Source organism: Chrysemys picta, chromosome 2, assembly GCF_011386835.1.
Source record: "Chrysemys picta bellii isolate R12L10 chromosome 2, ASM1138683v2, whole genome shotgun sequence".
In the NCBI taxonomy this organism is placed as follows: domain Eukaryota; kingdom Metazoa; phylum Chordata; order Testudines; family Emydidae; genus Chrysemys; species Chrysemys picta.
Window position 1 is genome coordinate 154388633 of NC_088792.1, and position 10166 is coordinate 154398798.

Sequence of the window (10166 nt, forward strand, 5' to 3'; positions counted from 1 at the left end):
TGGGTCAAACCAAGGCTGAAAATTTTGGAATTTTTGTTGAATTGAAAAAGTCCATTTTGTCTTTGTTCCAGAGAGGGAATTGGAACCAGGGTCTCGCACATGCCTGGTGAGTTCCCTAATCACTGGGGTAAGGGTGAAAAGAAGAGAGGACTGGGGTGGGAGGGAGGCGGGCAACAGTAGCAGCACCTCTGCCTCGTCTTCTAGCTAGTTTGTGAATAGCCAACATTGTTTGCGTCAAATTTGCAAATAGTTTGATCAACCAAAACTATATTTTTCATCGAAAAAACTATTTGTCTGAAAAATGTTGCCAAGTTCTAGTGCTGAGCACTTGTGGATCCTACTGATTTCAGCTACTGTTTATTTATTTGTTTTACAGTAGCACGGAGAGGCTCCAATTGCTAACAGGGACAGTGTGCTTGGGGCTCTAGATCCATATGTAAAAAGGCAACAAAGAGTCCTGTGGCACCTTATAGACTAACAGACGTATTGGAGCATAAGCTTTCGTGGGTGAATACCCACTTCATGCATCTGACGAAGTGGGCATTCACCCACAAAAGCTTGTGTTCCAATACATCTGTTAGTCTATAAGGTGCCACAGGACCCTCTGTTGCTTTTTACAGATCCAGACTAACATGGCTACCCCTCTAATACTTAAATCCATATGTATATTTGCTGCCCTAAGGAGCTTGCTGTACTAATAGAGAACACAGGCACAGGAATGGTCTGTGTCTCCATTTTACAGATGGGGAAACTCAGGTACAGAGCGATTAAGGGGCTTATCCAAGGTCATAGAGGATCTCTGTGACAGACCTAGGAATTAAACATAGATTCTCTGGACTTTACATTCACTGCTTTAACCACAAAACCATCTTTCCTCTCAACTGGATGTTTAACACTTCTGACAGTCCAGTCATTATCCTTTTTGGGCCCAGTGGCTCTCTGATCAGTTCAGAATTCTGTAGATCATGCCAGTCTGGTTACTCAGGCTGTACTCTGTGCTATGGAGGCCTGCTAGGTTTCCCATCAAAACATCCCTCTGTGCACTCTTCTTGAGGCTGATCTTTTGGATTTTATCCCTCTGAGGAGCAAATGCCCATGTATGCCTTTGCGGGTTCATTTTTGCTTTAAAAACAAGAAAGAGGGAAAGATGGTGCTGAGTGTGCAATAAATATGGCACCTTGGGCAAGTCCTGTTCCCACCTTTGAGATGTCAGTCCCTAAGTGCCTTCTGTCCCTGCTTCACTCCCTTCCCTCTCCATAAAACAAATCTCTCCAGGGGCACCGGTGTGGATCTGACACTGAAGTTATACGTCAAGGGTGCAGAGGCATCATGCTCATTGAGAGGCAATTGTAGGAGATGTATGAATAAACAGAGACCTTTTGAAGGTTAGAAGGTTAGAAGTTGGTTTATGAAGTGTAGTGACTTTCCACCCTTACACACGTGTGCATGCGTGCAGCCCTAGGCTAAAGCACTGTCTGCAAAAATGTCAGACATCATGGCAAAGGTAAAACCAAATGCACAAAACCAAGTTTGTCTGGAGCCACTTCTTTGCTCCAACTTTGCAAATTTATCCAGCCACCCCCGAGATAGAGAGAGTCTGTGCTGTCACACATCCCAATGCCACTAGATTATTACTTAAAAAAAAAAACCCACCAGACCTTATCAGGAACAGAATTGTCACTACCCCTGTGTGGAACCTGATACAGACTGCCATACTCACGGTGCATGCTCTTGGGTGGAAGGCTGTGTAGGCTAGTAGATAGCACAGGACATAGGAGTTCTGGGTTCTACACCTGAGTCTGCTGTGGAAGTAAAAAAGATCAGCCCATTTTTCTATGCCTCAGTTGATTCAGGGCCTGATGATTCAATCCTTACTCATTCTGGTGAGCTCTTCCTCATGTGAACAGCCAATGGGGCTACAACAGTGCTCCTGAATGACAAAGAGAGAGAGAGAGAGAGAGTAAACTCTCCGGAGTTAAGGTTGTACCCTCTAACCCTTGTCTATTAAAAGGGTATATTGTGAGGCAGTGAGTAAAACAAAGGGGGCACTGGTTTGTTGGAGGCCTTTGCTAGATGTACAGTCCCAAGAACACTATGTAAGTTGGATCACAACTGTGCAGAATCGGTCACATTTCATCTATATGTGTTTTCAGTGCTGATGATTAAAGAGTCTTAGGTGGCTGAGCTGAGGAGGCTGAACTGGTACGTGAAGGGCAAAGGAGAGAGCTGGATAAATTAGGGGCAATCAGGTCAGTGCTCACAGGCCACGGCAACAAGATGATGATACCAAGGTTGGCAGGGAGACAATCAATCCCATTGCAAAAGAAGTGATGAAAGAATCAAAGTGGCACCATCAGCTATATTTTGCCTTTGAAAGAACAATCCCGAGGAGGCATCAAAGGGGCCCAAAATAGACTCTTTCCAGGCTTTGGGGATGTTTGGACTCAAATCCACTTACAACAGCTCACTGCTATTCTACTGAAGCAAAACGCTTTGGGGTGAGTGTCCCTAGGTGGGGAATGTAGTCATTTCCTTTACACAGGGGTAAATAGAACTAACCCTACTCAGCTGAGTGGAGGGGAGAGTAAGGAGGGGTCTCCTCTTTGTGTGATAAGGACTGGCTGGTATCGCAACCCCCGTGCACAGTGGAGCTACTACTACATTCCTGTCTGTGTGGAAATATACCGTGCTTCTTAAAGGGGTTAGCAAATTGGTCCCCTCCCACAATCCCTGGTGACCAGGCTACTCCAGGATTGTTTTATTAGCAATAAGTGATGTGGCAGGCAAGAAGCCCTGACTTTGACTATGCAGTAATTTTAACCTCAAGTTAAATGATTACCAGTTAACTCGAGTATTTTAATACCTTAGTAAGGCTAGTTAGACACTGCCCCCAGGTCCGTTACAGGCCACAAACGTTTCTTGTATTACCTAGGCTGATCTCCAGTTTGACCAAGGATGTGTTACTGTGGGTGCACTTCACTAAGGAAAAAAGCTATGTTCTTAACTCATGTTAACTAGCACGAGACACAGTCCTAGTGAGAACAAGGCAGTATACACTTGTTGTCATGGAGTGTGAGGGAGACAAGGCCCTGCACCCCCGGCTTCCTGCGATTCACTATGACTCTCAGCCAGCTAGTAAAACAGAAGGTTTATTTAGACGACAGGAACACAGTCCAAGACAGGTTTTGCAGGTACGGAGAGCAGGACCCCCTTAGATAGGTCCATCTTGGGGCCCCAGGAACTCCACAGCCACATTGGGAAGCCTGAGCCCCATCTGGGATCCCCTCCATTTCCCCAGCCAGCTCCAAACTAAAACTCCCTCAGCCTCCCCCCCAGCTCTTCCCCCACCCTTTGTCCAGTTTTCCAGGCAGAGGTGTTACCTGGCCTCCAAACCCCTTCCTGGGTTCTCATGTTACGTGCTCAGGTATCCTCCCTCAAGGCAAGTCTCCCATCCCCAATGCAGACAGTCCCAGCAAAACTCCCCTGCAACCTTCCCAGGCCAACACTCCCCACTCAGCATTCAAAGGACACATTAAGAACAGTACCAGTTCGTCACATCATTAACACAAGTCAGTAGGTAGAGGGAAAGACTATGGGGAGGCCTAGAGTTTATGCTGACCTGATAACGCATGTTAAAGCTATGAGCTGCCTTGCCTTCACTAGGATTTTATCTTGTGTTAGCTAACACAAATTAAGAACTCACCTTTTTTCTCAGTGAAGACGAGGGCATGTGGCTTCGTGGAGCCTGGTCCTATCACTCTCCCATAAAACCTGGGAGAAGTGTAACAAAGGAAACAAACATGGAACAACCTATAATAGAATGTGGACCGTGATAACAGCAAGAGATTTTGTTGACTTGTCAAATCTGGGCTTGGATTTACATAAAATCAAGGCATTCATTCTTACACAGAGCCAGATCTGACAGTCCTGTGTCCTTGTGTTCTGTAAACACGGAGATAACACTTAAAATGGAATTTTAACACTTGACTAGCTCTGCACGTTTACATAAGGCTGTAATGTAAATTCCCAAGATAGTTTATTAAGAATTCACTCGATGCCGATTTACATAATGGAGCAAGCATGTCCAATAAAGAAACTCATTTAGTCTGATATTAGTGAAGAATTCTCATGACATTAATACCATAGTTTCATGGATTTTAAGGCTCATGAGATCATCTAATCTGACCTCTTGCATAACAGGTCATAGAATTTCAGACATCCAAAAATCTGTGTTTGACTAAAGCACATCTCCCAGAAAGGCATCTAACCCTGAGATGGTGGCTCCAGCACCTCCCTTGGTAGTTTGTTCCAGGGGTTAATCACCCACACTGTTCAAAATATGTTTTTTTCTAATTTGAATTTTCTGTCTTGAACTTCTAGCCATTGGTTCTTGTTATGCCTTTCTCCGCTAAATTAAAGAGTAGTACCTGGTATTTTCCCCCTGTGAAAATATTTATACCCCTATATGTGGTTGTTAGATGCTGAAGTTAGAGGGGCATTTCTGACTGGCATTCTCTATGTGGTGGCAGGCTCTGTCTTTCAAAGCTGGTTTCTGGTAGGTCCACAACAGTTTTTAGTAGCTTTGCACTCTCTGAGATACTCAGCTAAAAGGCATGATGTATGATTCCAAATACTGTAATGAATTGGTAATGCCACATGTGTGTTGTATGTATGGACAGTTTCTCCCTAGTTTCTGAAACAAGAACTGCTTAGCTGTGTGTCATGGGACCTATACTGATAAGAACTAATGGAGATTCTCCTTTCACTCAAGGGGAGGGTCCTGTACTACTAGAGCAGGAGCATTTGCTATTGTCACAAAGTTCAGAGTAGCAAAGTTCAGGGACCTAATGACTCATATGAGCTATATTTGACAGAGCACTGCACTGGGAAGCAGAAGACCTGGATTCTATTTCTGGCTCTTCTACTAACCTGCTATATGCCTTTGGGCAAGTCACATCCCTTTTATGTGCCTCCTCTGCAAAATGGAAATAATAAAGATTAACCACCTTTGTAAAGCAATTTGCAATCTACTGATGGAAAGCACTGTTGTGAGATAAAAGTAGCATTACTTTAACACCAACATATATTGGTGGCATGTGAAGATTTCTCATGTAATTGACAAGTGATCATTTCTGAGCCATAAAACAAAGAAAATGCATGTGAGCGTTGTACAGACAGACACAGAAACATGGAGGTAGTGGATGTGACTGCAGTCAAAGTAGTAACTGGAGGTTATTTTGGTGGATGCTACCTACCATCGTACAAAAACAAAAGTTCACTGTGTTATGGTGTGGCTGGGGAAGTCGCCTCAGACAACAGCCTGTAATGTATATAAGAAGAGCTTGGCATTTATATGAGCAATTCAGTGAAGCGTACCTGACTGCCGTTTTATACGAAACACAGCAAGGAAGAGGGCAGCAGGACATACTGTTCAAACCCTAATTCAGGCAATGATGGGCATATTAGAGCATCCCCAGGCTGTCACATTGCTTGCCTATCTCTTCTCTTGGTACAGAGACATTTCACATCATGCAGAGTTAGTTTTCAACACATGCAGACAATAGAACAGTGTCTCTGTTCAAACTGTAGGTTCTTTTAAGATGCAGCTGACAAGTAATTGGGGAAGAAAGCCCTGTGCTGGAAAACATTATATTCCATGTAGAATTCTTTAACTGATCATTAAGTTCACTAAAGAATCCTTCTACCTGATTATTAAAAAAATATAGGGGAGAGGAGATTATGTCAAATAAGGAAAATGATCATTGGAAAACATTTGAACTCTATGATTAATACTACTTAGCCTAGTGTGAAAGGAAAACAAGTGCTTTTTTTGTTTTGCTCTATCATATTTCTTAAATGTGGAAGTAAAAAAATACAGATCCCAGTACTAAATAAAGCAGTAGCAGAGTCGATCTTAAAGAGACACTGTCAAGTTAAAAAAAATGGGGTAAAATGTTCATATGAGGATGTTGAAAATTACACTCCTAAATCTATATTTAGACTCTCAAATAAAAGTGAATTGACTTCAAAGAGTGTTGCTAAGCCTCAGCACATCTGCAAATTAGGCAAGTTTTATTTCAGACACCAGCTTTTTAGGCATCTGTGTTGGACAGTGCTGCCACATGGTCAGCATTGTCCGTTCTAAACATTCACATATTATGAGTCAGGCCTCCAAAAATCATGAGATTGTCTTAAAAATCATGAGATTACAAAATGATACTTTTGGTCCTTTAATTTGCTGTCTGTGTTTCTGAATCTGTATAGTTTGTGTTTTCCAGTTTTTCCCTGCAACCATGGTGGCTAGAAACCCTTTTTTCAAATGAAAACCCAGATTATCCCATAACGACTTTACAGCAGGAGCTGGGGCTTTAAGAAAAATACCAAATATTGTGAGGCACAATAAAACTGTGAGGCGTGGCAACACTACATATTGAAAAGAGATTTTCTTAGTAAGATTTTGGATGATTAAATGAAAAAGAATTTTAACAAGCCAGTTTTCTTTTTACCATTTATTGGGTGATCATTACATTTAATTATTGGAACTAAATGGGTCCATTTCACTTTCTCTTTGTATTCAGTGTCACTTTCCAGTTCCCATTCATGAGAATAATGTGGGTTTATATAATTAAACTTGCTTTCTTCCTCACAGATTATTTTATGCTTAAAGCACACGTCATGGGATAAAGCAATCTGGGTCCTATTCCTGGCTCTGTTAAAATATTTTTGTTCCTATTAGTTTTGCAAAACAGTTTATAGGCCCAGATTCAGCAAAACTGCATTGCTGAGTAGAGAGTATATGCTTACATTGTTTGCTGAATTAGGGTTTTCAATCCTGAACTAAGTGACGGTCTCCCATTAATTTAAAATATGGCTTCAGCTTGGCTGATCTAGGATGTTCAGAGGATGATTTATTGATGTAAAATTTTATGACGTGTATGTGAAACACACTCTCTTGTTCCATAAGTGAGGATGTATTTATTTATTTGGTGATGAAACTGAAAAGACACAAAACTTGCAAAGAGACTCAGTCCTTCATTTTCTTTAACAGAGTCTTGTTGAAGTGTTGGTAAAATGAAGGCAAGCTCATAGAAACAAGAAGTATGATCAAGTCACTGAGATGTGGGTTTTTATATATATACCCACACACACAGAGCTGTTTAACTGGAACCCTCAGCATAATTAGAATCCCATCCATGTTCTTAGCATGATCTAGATGTCCTCTGAAGCATGTTGGGGGACTGCTGTCCTGGGCCCACACAATCATTCCCATAATAGCAGGGCAGCAGAGGGCTTCTGTGCTGTTGCGGGGCTGGTGGCGCCCAGTCTCTGAAGCCACAAGATGCAGGGAAGGGTTTGGTCCTGGCGTGGCAGAGCAGAGCCCTCTGGCTAGGACTGCGAAGAGTAGTAAGACAATGAGACCCTGGCCGTGGTGGAGAGGCCAGCCCTCTGCTGAATGGCTCCTACCCTCTTGATTATACAAATTCCTGATTGTTTGCATAAAATCTGTGCCCCCTCTCCATGCTATCTGGGTAATTGGGAGTATATTCTGTGTGTGTGTGTGTGTGTACATGTACACATACACAAACCTACATACTTCCATAAGCAATTGATTTGGTCAGTTCTAGGCAGTCTTGAACCAGGACTACACTTATAAAGAGTCCTGTGAAGTGGGCTGTAGTCCACGAAAGCTTATGCTCTAATAAATGTGTTAGTCTCTAAGGTGCCACAAGTACTCCTGTTCTTCTTTTTAAAGAGTCCTGTGCCACTCTTTGTCACTTTTACAGATCCAGACTAACACGGCTACCCCTCTGATACTTATAAGGTAATGACTTTTGCTTTTCTTTCTTGTATCCTGTATTGAAGTGCTTTGTTCTGCACATTTGTGCCTTGTATTGACAAGCAACTGAAGAGAAAGAATGATCCGGTAACCTCAGTGACCTATGTTCTTCATATTTGGGAACTTTTCAGCTTCCTAAAATTAAGTCTCCTGTCACTTCAGACTTAGCACAAGGAGATTATAACCTGTTTGTGGCCCCCCATTGTCTTTACTCTGATCATGAGGGAGTGTAGAAGGAAAGACTCCATGCTTACTGCATATTGTGTCCTGCAACCAGTTACCAGATGGGGTGTGTGTTTGCAGGTGCTGTTTCTCTTTGTTTTGAAATGGAAGAACTACAGCAGGAAATATGATGTGTCCCACAAAATAATTTATAAGAAAAAAACATACTAGAAATAGTCTATTCAGAGCCTATGTAATACTAGGCAGGAGTGAGCAAGATGCTTGCCTTTCCCTTGACTTGTGCTTCACCTACATAGACCTGCTTTCCTACAGCATACACATGAATCTGTTGCAGCTGAGCTGCCCAGAGAATTCAGGGGGCCTGGGGCAAAGCAATTTCGGGGGCCCCTTCCATAAAAAAAAGTTGCAATACTCTAGTAACATGTATTTGGAAATGTAAAAAATAACCAGTGAAATACATTCAAGAATTAATTTTTAATAATTTGAAAATACACTAAATACATTATTTAAAAACATTAAATGTTTTAATGGTATGTATACATTAGCAAATACATAATGGGCTGTTGCTGGGTGATGGTGATGGTTGGTGCCAATGGGCTGTCACTGCCTGGGGGTGACACTGCTGTTGCCCAGGGCTGGGTGGGGAGCTGGGCTCTGGGTCAGGGGGTGCCTGGCTCAGGGGGGCTGGGCTTGGAGCTAGGGGTCAGGGCTGTGGGGGGGTGGGGTCAGGGGTGTCCGGCTCAGAGGGGCTGGGCTCGGAGCTGGGGGTCAGGGCTGTGGGGGGGGTGGGGTCGGGGATGTCTGGCTCAGAGGGGCTGGGCTCGGAGCTGGGGGTCAGGGCTGTGGGGGGGGGGTCAGGGGGGTGTCTGGCTCAGAGGGGCTTACCCCCGCCGCTTACCCCCGCCTCCCCTCTCCCGGAGCCTCAGCACACCGCGTCCAGGAGCGGCCCTGGACAGCGCTGCAGCGGCGTGGTGGCTCCAGCGGGGCCTGAGTTCCTGCCGCTCGGCCGCAGCTCGCAACCCCACCCACTTACCGAGCGGCGGGAGCTCAGGCCCCGCCTGAACCTAGCAAGGGAGGTCTAGGTTGGACATTAGGAAAAAGTTCCTAACTGTCAGGGTGGTTAAACACTGGAATAAATTGCCTAGGGAGGTTGTGGAATCTCCATCTCTTGAGATATTTAAGAGTAGGTTAGATAAATGTCTATCAGGGATGGTCTAGATGGTATTTGGTCCTGCCATGCGGGCAGGGGACTGGACTCGATGACCTCTCGAGGTCCCTTCCAGTCCTAGAATCTATGAATCTATGAACCACACCGCTGCAGCGCTGTCTAGGGCCGCACCTAGATGCGGTGCGCTGAGGCTCCTGGAGGGGGGGGAAGGCGGAGGTGGGGGGGAGCCTCCGACATTCTCGTAGGGGCCCCTGCAGGGCCCAGGGCCTAGGGCAAATTTCCCCACTTGCCCCCCCGCTCCTCCCCCCCGGACAGCCTGGAGCTGCCAGGAAGCCAGTGTCTGTGCAGATACACAGCACCCCTACCCCCAACCCTCTGTGCCTGTGACAAATTGCTCCAAGGGCTGCCTTGTTTGGAGGCTGAAGCCTGCAGGAATGTGGGATTCTTTAGGGGTTAATGGAGCTAAGCCCCGTCTTTAATATCACAGCCATTCAGTCTAGGGGATGTGTATTGCAGTGGGCCGTACCACCTGCTGCAGTTGGTGGGGAATCCTGGTGGGGCTAGAACTGCTCCAGAGGCTGCAATACACCTGGCTGCCAACAGGGGTCAGCCCTGCAATGTGTAGACTGCAGGTAGCAGAAGGAGGAGGCACAGAGCAGGGAATACTAGCTTTGGTGGTGCTAGCCCTACTGGTGCAAAATATAGAGCCATCAGCACAGAATATAGGGCTACCGACTGCCTCCGCTCTCTGTAGTCTCTGCAGCAAACAGCAGAGGGGGCATCCTCGGCTTGCTGGCACTGTGCGCAGTCAGGGAGATGTGGAGGGACGAGGGCCAGGGTGAACGAACCCAGATGTCCCTCCAAATGTGATAGGTCCTGGGTTCTTCCCTGAACCGATTTCCCTTCCCTCCCAGGCCCTGCTGTGGGCTTTTGTACAAGAAAGGGCCTTGGCTTTGTCTAGTTTCTTACTCTGATGCC